The 12715-nt window shown below is 30.9% G+C and overlaps 1 long non-coding RNA gene across 1 annotated transcript in view; it reads left to right on the forward strand.

The window, feature by feature from the left end:
- Positions 1 to 2341, forward strand: part of LOC129959093 (uncharacterized) — a 52015-nt gene extending 49674 nt beyond the window's left edge. Inside the window, exon 7 of the long non-coding RNA XR_008783395.1 lies at positions 1940 to 2341. This is a non-coding gene — a long non-coding RNA (uncharacterized LOC129959093). The remainder of the gene's footprint in view (positions 1 to 1939) is intronic.
- Positions 2342 to 12715: the final 10374 nt, after the last annotated feature.

Below are 12715 nucleotides of genomic sequence, written 5' to 3' on the forward strand. Positions count from 1 at the left end.
AATCGGTGGCACAGGTATCAGAAAAATTGAATGTGTATTTCGGACGTTTTTCTCTTTCCCACTGAAATGAAACCAGAATATGATACAGAACTTTTACCAGCAAGATGATCCACTCATTTGTGGTGACAATTATTTATTTGCTCCACATCTGTAGTAGATTTTCTTGAATGTCTTTGATTTAAGGAAAAAAAATGTTGACCATACAAAAACCTTTTAATTTGAATTATTTAAAAATGTTTGTATTTTGAAATTTGGTTTCATGTCTTATTTAGCACTTAAAAACTTGACTTATTGAAATATATGTTGTATTCATATAAATATGCAATTTCTAGAATTTGTATTGCAGCTGTTTAATTTAGGAGTGTATTTATTTATTATATAATTTACAACAATTTGATGTTGGGACTTTGTAAATTATTACGTTTTCAATAATTTAAGGTTAGAAATTTTTTTCTTATTTTATGCTGTTTCTGTGTTTTATAAATTGTGAAAATTTTGAACTAATCAATAATGATTTTCTTTTAAAAAATATTATTTGAAACTATTTTATCACTTTAGATGGTAGTCTTTAATTCATTCTGAATTCAAATACAATTACTTTACAAGAATTATTCTGTTCACTTTTTGTATGTTTATTTTTATTTATTTACTTGTAAATTTTAAATAATGAAGTAGAATTTGTATTCCTAAGGGCCTTTTGAAGTTTAATCTTTTTATAAAATATTTATATATATTAGTTTTGTAATGAAGAAAAAAAAATTATCTCTTTCTTTCTCTATGCTATGCAAAGCCATGTCTATTAAAAACATATCCAGAGCATTCTATTACTAATGACTCTTCATTGACTCAAAAATAAACATTACTTAAAAGATATTTCTCAAAAAAGTACAGTTCAAAAATCGGCTTGATGTCTGTATTATTCAAAATTTGTGATTGTAATTACCTGTTTTGTATATTAAAGATTTGCCGATGTATCATTTTTTTGATGAGCGGCTCCTGAGAAAATGGGGAGGGGGGAAGAATCAAATGAGTAATAAAAGAAAGTGAAGGTGAACCTTTTATTTGATTGATGTTAGGGAGGATACAAAAATCGGTTGTTAATTGCTTATTTTTCTTCTCTTGTTTCATTCAGCTGAAGAATTCAGGAATTTTTATGCTTTGAAAAACTATTCATTGTTGAGCCATATTGTCTGCCTCTCCTACCTTTTGATTTTTTTAAAAAATTTCTTGAGTTTCTTTTCCCATGCTCAGATTTAACTCGAGAAAACTAGTAACATGCATCCTATTGCTTAATTAGAAGTACATATATATGAATGGGGATTCCAGTTAGGGTTATTATCATGGGGAAGATTTTTTTCGCATTTGGGAATAGAAGATGGCACAGAAGATTTTAAGAAATTTAACGTAAGATTTTAGTAATTTTACTATTTACTATAAGAAATCAAAGATTTTGCAAAAAGTTTCTTAAACTCTTCCAACTCACACGTAATCAAAACATTTGATTTTTCAACTAATCTTTTAAATGAATATTTAATAAATGTTTTATAGCTAAAAAATATTTAAAATCCAAACTTTAAAAATAAAGTTTGAATTTTGATTTTTTTTTTTTTTTTTTTTTTTTAAATTCAGATTCAGTGGAACTTCTAAAAAAATGACAGTAAAATTAATGTGTCTTAGTTACTCTATATTAAGAATATAAGTTATGGATGTATGGTTATGTTTCCTCTATAAGTGAAACAAAGACAAACTTTAATTTTTTATTTAAATGTCTTATTTCAAATAAAAATATTAGTAATTAGTTTTAAAATACTCTAAATGCAACCAAAAACTTAAAGAAGCTTGCCATTTATGTACAAATTTTCTTAGAAAAAACACTTTAAATGTTTTTAAACAATTGCAACATTTTGAGCAATTATATTTTGTTATACTACATTTTCAGGAATTATGTGAGTGTGTATCCAGGGAAATATGACCAGCATTTTTTGGTGAGCTACTCCTAACAAAATGAAACGAAAATACAATCAAATGAGAAATCAAAAGAGTGAAGGCGAACCTTTTATTTGATTGGTTGGAGGGAGATACAAGAATCAATTGGTTAATTGCTTGTTTTTCTTCTCCTCATGTGTCACTCAGATGAGCTCAATTCATGAATTTTTAGGCTTTTAAGAACTATTCATTGTGCAGCCACACTGTCTGTCTCTCCTATCTATTGATTTTCTTTTTCTGTGTTGAATTTCTCTGCCCATGCTCGTATTTAACTCGAGAAAACTATATGCATGCATCCTATTGCTTAATTAGAATTAGAGATGTATGAATGTTGATTCTAGTTACGATTATTATCATGGAGAAGATTTTTTCGCATTTGGGAATAGAAGATGTCACAGAAGATTTTAAGAAATTTAACAAAAGATTTTAGTAATTTTACTATTTACTATAAGAATTCAAAGATTTTACAAATAGTTTCTTAAGCACTTCCAACAGACACGAAATTAAAACGTTTGATTTTTTCAACTAATCTTTTAAATGAATTTTTAAAAATTGGGTTTGAATTTTGATTTTTTTAAAAAGTACTTTCAGATTCAGTGGAACTTTAAAAAAAATGGCAGTAATATTAATAAAGTCTTAGTTACTATATTAAGAATATAAGTTATAGAAACAAGGTTATGTTTCCTCTATTTTGTTGAAGTAAAACCAAAGCAAGCCTTAATTTTTTTTTTATTTAAATGTCTTATTTGAAAGAAAAAAAATATTAGTAATTAGTTTTAAAATACTATAAATGCAAGTACGAAATTTTCTTAGAAAAAACATTTGAAATATTTTTTTAAAATTTGCAACATTTTGGGCAATTATGCTGGTTTATATTCAGCAAACTATAAATCGCCATATTACTTGAAATGGCTTTTTTTATGTGTATATTTTCTCTTGGTATGTATTTTATTTATGAATTTTTTTAATTAAAGGATGAACCAATTAAAAAAAATCTGGATCATATTTTAATTTGAAGTGTTTGTCTGAAGAAATATAAAAATAAAAGTTCTAGCTATTATTTTTCTTTTATTCACATCACATTGCTCCTATTAGTTCACAGCTTTTTAACTCTTTTCATAAATATCACAGTAATGTGTGATATTTGAATTCTGTTCATCTTCGCCTTCCTCAATCATATTTACATTTGGTGAATTAATACTAAATCAAATTTATGAACGATTAGCACGTTTTTGAAAAAAAATGGACGTATTATAAACCCAACTCAAATACCAATCACATTTGACAGAATACACGATGGAAATTTCCCTTCCCCTGTGTTTGCGCAGAATGTTCACAAGAATATCTTCTATTAGAGCGGCCTGGCGAATATTATCACTAAAAATTTTCTAAGCCTTTTAACATTGTATTGTATGATCGTTCCCTGGCTATCCACGGCTATCAATGGGAACGGAGGATTACTGTGCTCTAGTACCTTGGCAAGGAGGTTCGTGGGAGCACCGCCATCTATTGGTGGCTGCAGAAAACTCGTAGAGAAAAGGCGGAGTGCTAGCTGAAGATCCATTTCTCCTGGTGAAGTGGTGTGGAGCGGAGGTCACGTGTGGAGGCTGGGGCAGAAGAGTAAATCAATCGGTGAGCTTCCGGAAGCGTTTAAAAAAACCACTGGTGTGGCAAGATTAAAGACTCTCCCCCCCCCCCGCTCAGATTTTTTCTTTTTTGAATTGGCAAAATTTGATTTTATTTCTCGAGTCAGTGGTTTTTTCCCCAAATATTTATTGAGTTGAAGTAATTTAGTTATTAATGGGAAAACGTCTTGTCCTAACGAAATCATCAAAACTATTTTTGTTGCTCGAAGAAAATGTTGATTCTGCTTCTTCTGAGCATAATACTTGTATTTGTCAAAATCGACGTTTTACTCAGATTCAAATATTAGTTATTCATGGTAGATGAGCAGATAGTTCATATTACTTTTTAAATATGTATCGATGCTTTTGAGTGCCATAGTATATTAAATCACTTATTCATTTAGCCGCTTAATTAGCCAGGAAACGAAGGTAATGTTAAAAACACAGAAATAATGAGGGTTATTGTTATTATAAATAGTATACTTTGACATACTGACTAATCAGAACGACTCCAAATAAAAGGAATTTTCATTTTATCTAATAATAATGTCCCTGATTTTTTTCAATAAGAATAATTAGAAATTAATGGTGGTAATATCCCTTCAGTAAAATGTGGCAATGTCTGCATTTTACAGCTTACCATATTCCGTTAAAAAAAAAAAAAAAAAAAACCTAATGATTTTTAAATTTTACCTTTACTGCTGATTTACAAAACGTCAGCTTCTTTCATTCTTCATTAAAAAAAAAAAGTGAAAAGAAAACGAATTGAGTAGTTTTAATGAAACGGAAATTTCAATATGAAATTTTATGTCTTGAAAAGCTAATTCTGTATATGAATAATATGAATGTTTATTCTTATACTTTATAAATTGATTCTTTATTTTATAATGGAGATATATTTACAATATCTTGTCCTACCTGATATATCAATTAAAGTTTGTTAAATAAGATTGTTCTGTAATCCAATATATTGTTTTATCGTACTTTTATTATTTTCGAAAATTTAAATTATTTCTCTGGGCTATTATTCTAGCGCTTTGTTTCATACTTTTTTTAAAATTTATAGTCATTATAAGTAAATATTTATAAATAATCGGATATTTAATACTGTTATAATTCTCATCACAATATATATATTAGATATTTTTAAGCCACATTTTCTATGTAGTTTTGAAGTTAATCAGTCTTATTGAGTTCTGCTTGCTTTCATATAGTTTATTTCTAGTATTAGAGAGTATTCTTCCTTTATACCTATTGCACTTTTCACTACGTCTGAGATGGCAACGAGTGACAAAATTGGAAAGTTTTTGTGCTGAGTACGAAGATTAATCACCGATTAATTAACTTAATTTATTGCTATTTTGAAAGGAAAAAAAAATGTTTACTTTGATGAATAAAAATATTTATCTAATTTCACTACAAGACATAAAGTATTACATACATACATAACATTTTACCTCAAAGCAACTTTTTATATAATTAAGTAATGATATTAGTGCATGTATACTACAGACGTACTGATACTTTTATTTCGTGCAAATTCTGATTTTTCCACTCCAAACAAAAACAAAAAAAAAGTTTGAGGTTTAAATGTAAAAGTGTATTGTACTACCTTTGGACATGCTGGAAGTACGATATTTCTTATTTAAAAAAAACTAATGATATGTCATCCTAAAACGTTTTCGCAGAATCTAAGGAAGATGGCATTTATGGTGCGCCATCTCTATTTGACCTTTGATTATAAGGCCTACAGCATTTTTCTATTTGTAACCATCGTAATGGTAGGAATTAAATATTTTTTTGGAAGCCGGGACTAAATTTCCTCTTTTCATTTCTCTTTGGATTGGAAGTTTATTTTTGTGTCAAAGATTAATTAAAATATTTCTGAGTTGTATGTATACTTCAAACTATAATCTGATATACGATTTTGCGGATATACGATTACACAATTTAATCTTTAGGTTATTTTTTGTTTAAGTTTCTTCTTTTACGAAATTATTCTTCGACTATTAGATTACTTTACAAGACCGTTCTTCAGTTATTTAAGCTCCTTATCAATCATATCCGACAAACCCCTTAAAAACTTGTAATGTTCCTCTTTGATAAGCACGAAACTCGCGTAACCATTACTATTATTACAATGACAAAAGTAATGGTATGATTATCATGATCTTCCATGCTCACGGCAAGTTTTGAATGCATTAGTTTGACAGAAATATATTTGGACCACTTAAATTTTATTGCAATCAACTGGACAATGAACAACTGCATAACACCAAATAATAGTAATAATTATGTTACCATACATGATGTGGCTAAGCTGCCCCCATATAATATTAATGTTAGAGGTTTTCAATGTTATATAAGTATACTTTACTGATAATGAGTATCTGATTTTATTTGTAATTGACACGTCGATCATTGATTCAGATCTTACACACTCTGCAGCTTCGTCAGTCTACATATATCACTGTCCTTTACAGTTATATCCCCAGAAAATAGGAGACTTTTCTCTAAGGCTCAGTGAAGAATAAGAATAAGAGAAAACCAGCAGTAAAATCAAAGATTATAACATAGAGTTCTGAAAAATAGCCTTACAAGTATTCAAATCAGTCATATAATAAATTAGCTATAAAAACAAAATTACACACACACACACACACAAAAAAAAATAGAAAAATATCCAAAAGAAGTTTTTTTAAACTACGAAATTCGGTAAATATTTTTTCCCTTTAATAAATAGTAGCGTTGTGAATATATTTTGAAAGGAACTGGCCTTTTAAAAAAAGCTACAAAATCTTGTAAATAGCTTATTTTTATGCATAAACACTTGAGATTTTATCAAAAGTAACAATCATATCATTTTATGTGAATAAATTTCCTTTTCTAGTTTATCTTTATTTTTATAATAAGTTCAGTTCAAAGATACAAAACTATGCTTACTGATCATCATGAAAGGTTTTCTAAAAATAATGAAAATTATAAAAATCGATTTTCTGGTCTTTTAAAATATGTAATAAATGCATAACTGAGTAGAGTTAAAGTCAGCATTCAAAACAGAACATACATATGTTGAGAATAAAAAATTAATTTTCAAAGTCGAAGTATAATAGTCTCCTTTACCAAAATTCTTTGGCTAATAATGCAGGAACATTCTGATTCTTGCTATTTTTTATACGAAAAACCACCATGTTCTAATACAACACATGCAACAACTATAGTAGAAACATCTATCGGTTTGAATTGTCACAAATTTCCATTTGTCTTTAAAAATGCTTGTATGTGATAGCATTGTAAAAAGTATATTATGTAGAAGATGATTCTTCAGAAGTTGAATTTTTTAAAATTATATCTTAAATTAACAAGAATTCAGGATAAAAAGTAAAGAAATGGGACCGTCTCGGCTATTCTGGAAAGTCTGTTCATTTAATTTATAAGCTCAATTGTAACTCTAGTTATTTGCTATCTTTCATAGGATGTCATAATTCAAATTTTGGGCTGCGAGTTTAAAAAAGATCTTCAATATTTTTGAAATTAATTTTTTTTCAATCTTTTATTATTTTCCCTTTCATACAAGATATCTCACGCAGTGTTGAACAATATGCGCAATGGTTTAACTTCGGAAAGGCAAAGGGTGTAGGGACGTCCAGGTCGCAAATCTTAGGAGATGCCTTGGGCAGAATATTAATGCATTTTATTTACTAGTTAAAGTTAAAAATAATGAGGAGGGCAAAAAATTGTCACTGTGCTCCGGGAGTCACCGTCCTTTGCTACACCACTGAACATATTTTACATATGAATAATACTCACAATTCTCAGAAAAAAAGTAAAAAATTTTTAATTTTGCATAAATTGCGCATTTAACGCAACGCATTAACAGCTGCGATTTGCTAAAGAAACGTAATGAAAATTATCCATTTTTAAAACGACTGATAACTGGCGATGAAAATTGGATTGTTTACAACAATATCAAGCGGAAAAGATCGTGGAGCAGGCCAGATGAACCAACTCAAACAACATCAAAAGCTGATATTCATCAAAAGAAGGTTTTGTTATCAGTTTGGTGGGATTACAAAGGAATTGTCTACTTTGAACTCTTACCACCCAACTTTGAACTCTACCGATCAATTCTGATGTCTACATTGAACAACTAACGAAATTAAACAATGCAGTTGAAGAAAAGCGGCCCGAATTGACAAATCGAAAAGGTGTTGTATTCCATCATGACAATGCAAGGCCACACACATCTTTGGTCACTCGGCAAAAATTATTGGAGCTTGGTTGGGATGTTTTGCCACATCCACCGTATAGTCCAGACCTTGCACCATCTGATTACTTTTTGTTTCAACCTTTACAAAACTCTTTGAATGGTAAAAATTTAAATAATAATGATGATGATGTCAAATCGTACCTGATTCAGTTTTTTGCTAATAAAAACCAGAAGTTTTATGAACGTGGGATTATGATGCTGCCTGAAAGATGGCAAAAGGTCATTGATCAAAATGGGCAATACATTACAGAATAAAGTTATTTAGTTCCATGAAAAAATTGTCTTTGATTTTCTAAAAAAAATCCGCAATTACTTAGTTGCCAACCCAATATATATATAAAAAATATGAAAATAATAAAAAGGATTTGAAAATTTTTACAAAAAAATGAATCAATATTTCACAATATATATGATATGGTCATCTATATTTAACAAAGAAATTAGTAAACTGACTGCAAACCTTTCTCTCTGACATTCAGCATACGTCAAGACCAGATAATAAACGTCACAATCAATCAGTGGGTAAAGGGAGGGTTTATAATGTATTCCTCCGCGAATGGGAGGGGTTAAAGGAGCATTGGGGGGGGGAGTGTAAATTATTTTTCCAATTTTAGGTCTAAAATACTATTTTTTACACATTTTTAAAAAAAATTTAAATATGCATCGGAAAGAAGATACCAAAACTGATGCTTTTATCTTGCTATTTTTATTTTATTTACGATAAAAAATTTTTATAGAATTGTTTAAATGTGCGAAGTTGAAGTTTTGCGACTTTTAATAAATATTTAAAAATACTTTGAGAAGCCTGAGAAAAAATTCCTTTGGTAGAACCCTGTGTTTTTATTCCTTCTACCGATTGCAGCTGACTTCATGAAAAAGAAACAGCAATAGCAAACTTAAAATATTTCTCCATAAGATAACATTACGTTTGAAAATTGTAGGTGGCGTGTATACGGCACCCTTAATGTAGAAAATAAGAAATGAACATATTTGTAATACATATTGATTTGGCCTTCGATAGCTCAGTTTTTAGAAAATTCACATAAAAATGAAACACAAACTCTTGGACTGTATCTCTGTTCCTTTATTCTCAACACACCCTCTCTCGGAATTCACACATACACTCAAAAGGTTATATGATTTCACCACTTGGTGGCGCTACAAAGTTAGTAGGCGGAGAGTTCTGCTGACTTATTGGCGCCAACATTCCGCCCCCCTTGAAATATCATTTCAAAATCTCAACATTACAGAAATAAAAATTTTACACATTATTTAATTAGGCAATGCAAAATTTCAACAATTATCTTGAACAAGATACAAAAAATATTACACTTTTAAAATAAATTTGAATATTATATACAAAACATTTCTGAAAAGAAAATATATGCGATAATTCAATATATACTATGAGCAACTTAAATATACATTATATCATTTTAAATACTAAGTACAATAATTACACTAGATATACATTGATTTTATTCACATGGTAATAAACAAATCTTTGAAATTGCTCTTTTCGTGACTCCTTGTGGAGTTTTTATAAGTAATATTATGACTTTGCCGTCTGATCCATAAATTAAATCTTGTATTCTTCCCATTGTCCACTGGCAAGGGGGAAGATTATCATCTTTTAAAAGAACCATAGAATCCTTTAAAATGTTTTGTTTCTCAAACTGCCATTTGTGTCTGGCTTGCAAATTATTTAAGTATTCTAATTTCCATTTTTTCCGAATTGTTTGGAGCTGAGATGAAAGGTTATCTTTTCTCTCTGAATAATCTGGATCAGGAATACTATTTATGGGACAGCCGATTAAAAAATGGCCTGGGGTCAAAATTTCAAAATTGTTTGGATCGGATGACAAAGGTGTCAGTGGGCGACTGTTTAGAATACCTTCAATTTGAATAACAATAATCAAAAACTGTTCCATTGTTTAACGCACATTACCAACGACTCTCTTTAAATGGTGTTTGAAAGATTTAACACCCGCCTCCTATAAACCACTGAAGTTAGGTGACCTTGGTGGAATAAATGTCCATGTCACTTCTTCAGTCGTTAAGTAATTAGCTAGTGGCTCTGGGGGTCTACCAATCATATTTTGCAAACGTTTCAAATCTGAATTGGCTCCTTTGAAATTGGTTGCATTATCAGAACAGATAGAGGAACTAACACCTCTTCTGCTAAAAAAGCGCTTTAAAGTGGCAATCATTGCCTCTGCAGTTAGTGACTATTTCCAAGTGGATTGCCTTAGTAGCAAAGCAAATGAAAACAGCCACATAACATTTTTGATAATTGCCTTTCCTCTGACCCTTGTATTTAATATAGAAAGGTCCACAAAAGTCTATCCCAACATGAGGAAAATCATAACTAGGTTTAACTCTATTGGTTGGGAGATTTCCCATAATTTGGGTTACAGTTCTAGGTTTAGTTTTAGCACAAATGACACAATCATGAATAATTTTTCTGGCTGTATTTCTACCAGATAATGGCCAATATTCCCGTCTTACCAAATACAACAATGTTTGTGCACCAACATGTAAATATTTAAGATGAAATTATTGCATAACTAACAAAGTGAATTTGTGATTCTTTGGAAGTAATATGGGAAACTTTTTATCATATGACAAATCAGAATTACTTAATCTTCCTCCAACTCGTAAGACACCATTTGGGTCTAGAAATGGGTTCAAGCAATTTACCCAACTCTTGTTAACATTTTCACCTTTTTCGAGGGCTTTTATTTCACAATTAAAGACAGCTTCCTGGACAAGTTTGACTAAAGTTATTTGGCCAGCTGCAGTTCCTTGGTGGTTAAAGGACCTGACATTTTGCTCGAGTTTCTCAAATTATTAATAAATCTGAAAATAAAGATTTTAATTATTTTATAAAACTTATTTGACACACTAAGTATATTATCTAAAAATGATGAGTCCACAGCTGAAATTAAACAGCAATTAGTCGAATTTTTGAGTTCTGCTAAATAAAGTTTCTCAGAAGAAACTTCCCTGTTCTGCACAGAACTGTCCAATGGATCTTGGATGTCGTCGCAATCACCAGGAAAGTTCACAACCAGTTCTTGGAGAAAGGTTTGACCAAATCACCATAAGTCACTTTGTTGCATTCTCGTTGGATCAAGTCCCCTTGAAATGAAGTCAGCGGGATTTCATTCGGGAGGAACGTGATGCCACCGACTCATTTCTGTGGATTCTTGAATAATAGCCACTCTGTTTGCCTTCGTAATCACTGGCCCAAGTGGATCAAAAAGTCGGGCGATAATGGATAAGACCGACCTTTTGGTAGGATGGGCATTATGCTGTAAATCTACTTTAAAGGTAAAACAGTCAGTTTTAGCCTTCCAGGCAATCCCTAAAGTCTTGATTTCATCCGTAGATGCGAACTCGTACTCTTTCTCCATAGCAGGAATAAGCTCGGAAGTATTTCCACACCACTTGTGTAATGACATCTGGGCAGTTTGTAGAATGCCAACAAGTTCATGTTGCAAAGTTTTTGTCTCTTCCAATGTACTCGCTCCACTTAAAGCGTCGTCCATATAAAAGTCATGACACAAGACTGATGCAGCACTTGGAAAGTTTTTTCCCTCGCCAATGGAAATTTGTTTAAGTATTCTCATGGCTAGATATGGAGCACTAACCGTTCCGTAGGTAACCGTATTTAGCTGATATGTTTTAACGGGCTCATTAGCTCCTTTCCATAAAATTCTTTGTAGATTTCCTTGACTCTCATCTATATTAATCATACGATACATCTGACGAATATCTGCAGTAAATGCAAATATATGCTTTCTGAATCTAATTAGCAATGTAAATAGATCGTCTTGAATCACTCCGCCGTTATACTGAATTGAGTTGAGCGATTTTCCACTACTAGTCAAGGTGGACGCATTAAACACGGTACGTAGTTTAGTTGTCGTTTTTTGAGGCCTATAGATGCCATGATGAGGCATATAATATGTCACTTCAGGTTCAACACTTTCATCTTGTATCTCGCTCATGTGGCCTAACTCCTCATACTCCTTCAGAAAATCAGAATACAGTTTCAGATATTTTTGGTCTCTTAGACAGGCGAGTCCACAGCGATTCTAGTCGTTTTAGAGCAATATCCCTTGAATTCCCTAGACACGACCAGTGCTCTTTAAATGGCATCGCCACAGTATATTTTCCTGTCTCATTTCTTCTATGTGTTCGCGCATAATGCTCCTCACAAATAGCATTCTCTTTACTTTTAGGTAATTCATTACCCATTTCCTCAATCTCCCAAAATTTTCTCAAGTTTGAATTTAATTCTTCTGCTCCACATATTAAACCGCAATAGTTAGAATTTAATTTAACTGAACTCAAAAAGCTACCTCCTACAATATACCCAAATACAGAGTCCTGTAACGTCAAATTCTCATTTTTAGCATTTAATTTTCCCGGCTTTATTATTTCATAAAAGTATTCAGCGCCAATTAAAATATCTATTTTGCCCGGAATATTAAAATTAGGGTCCGCAAGGTCAATTGATTCTGGAATATATACATGCATATCTATCACCTTATTCGGTATTAAATCTGTTATTTTTGATTCCACTAACATCGAAATATTTCTTTCGAAACTTTTATTTTTATTAGTTGCTTTGCTGTAACTCTACGATTAACTACCAGCGTGGCGTTATTAATACAGGAAATAGATTTATTTATTTTTTCACTTTGGAGTTCTAGCCTCTGCATACAGTTCTGACTCATGAGGCAGCACTGTGAGCCGTTATCCAAAAGGCACCTTACTTCCTGCCATTGCCAACATCTATCTTTTATTAAACTTCTTACAGTAGACA

Source organism: Argiope bruennichi, chromosome X1 (assembly GCF_947563725.1).
Source record: "Argiope bruennichi chromosome X1, qqArgBrue1.1, whole genome shotgun sequence".
NCBI lineage: Eukaryota > Metazoa > Arthropoda > Arachnida > Araneae > Araneidae > Argiope > Argiope bruennichi.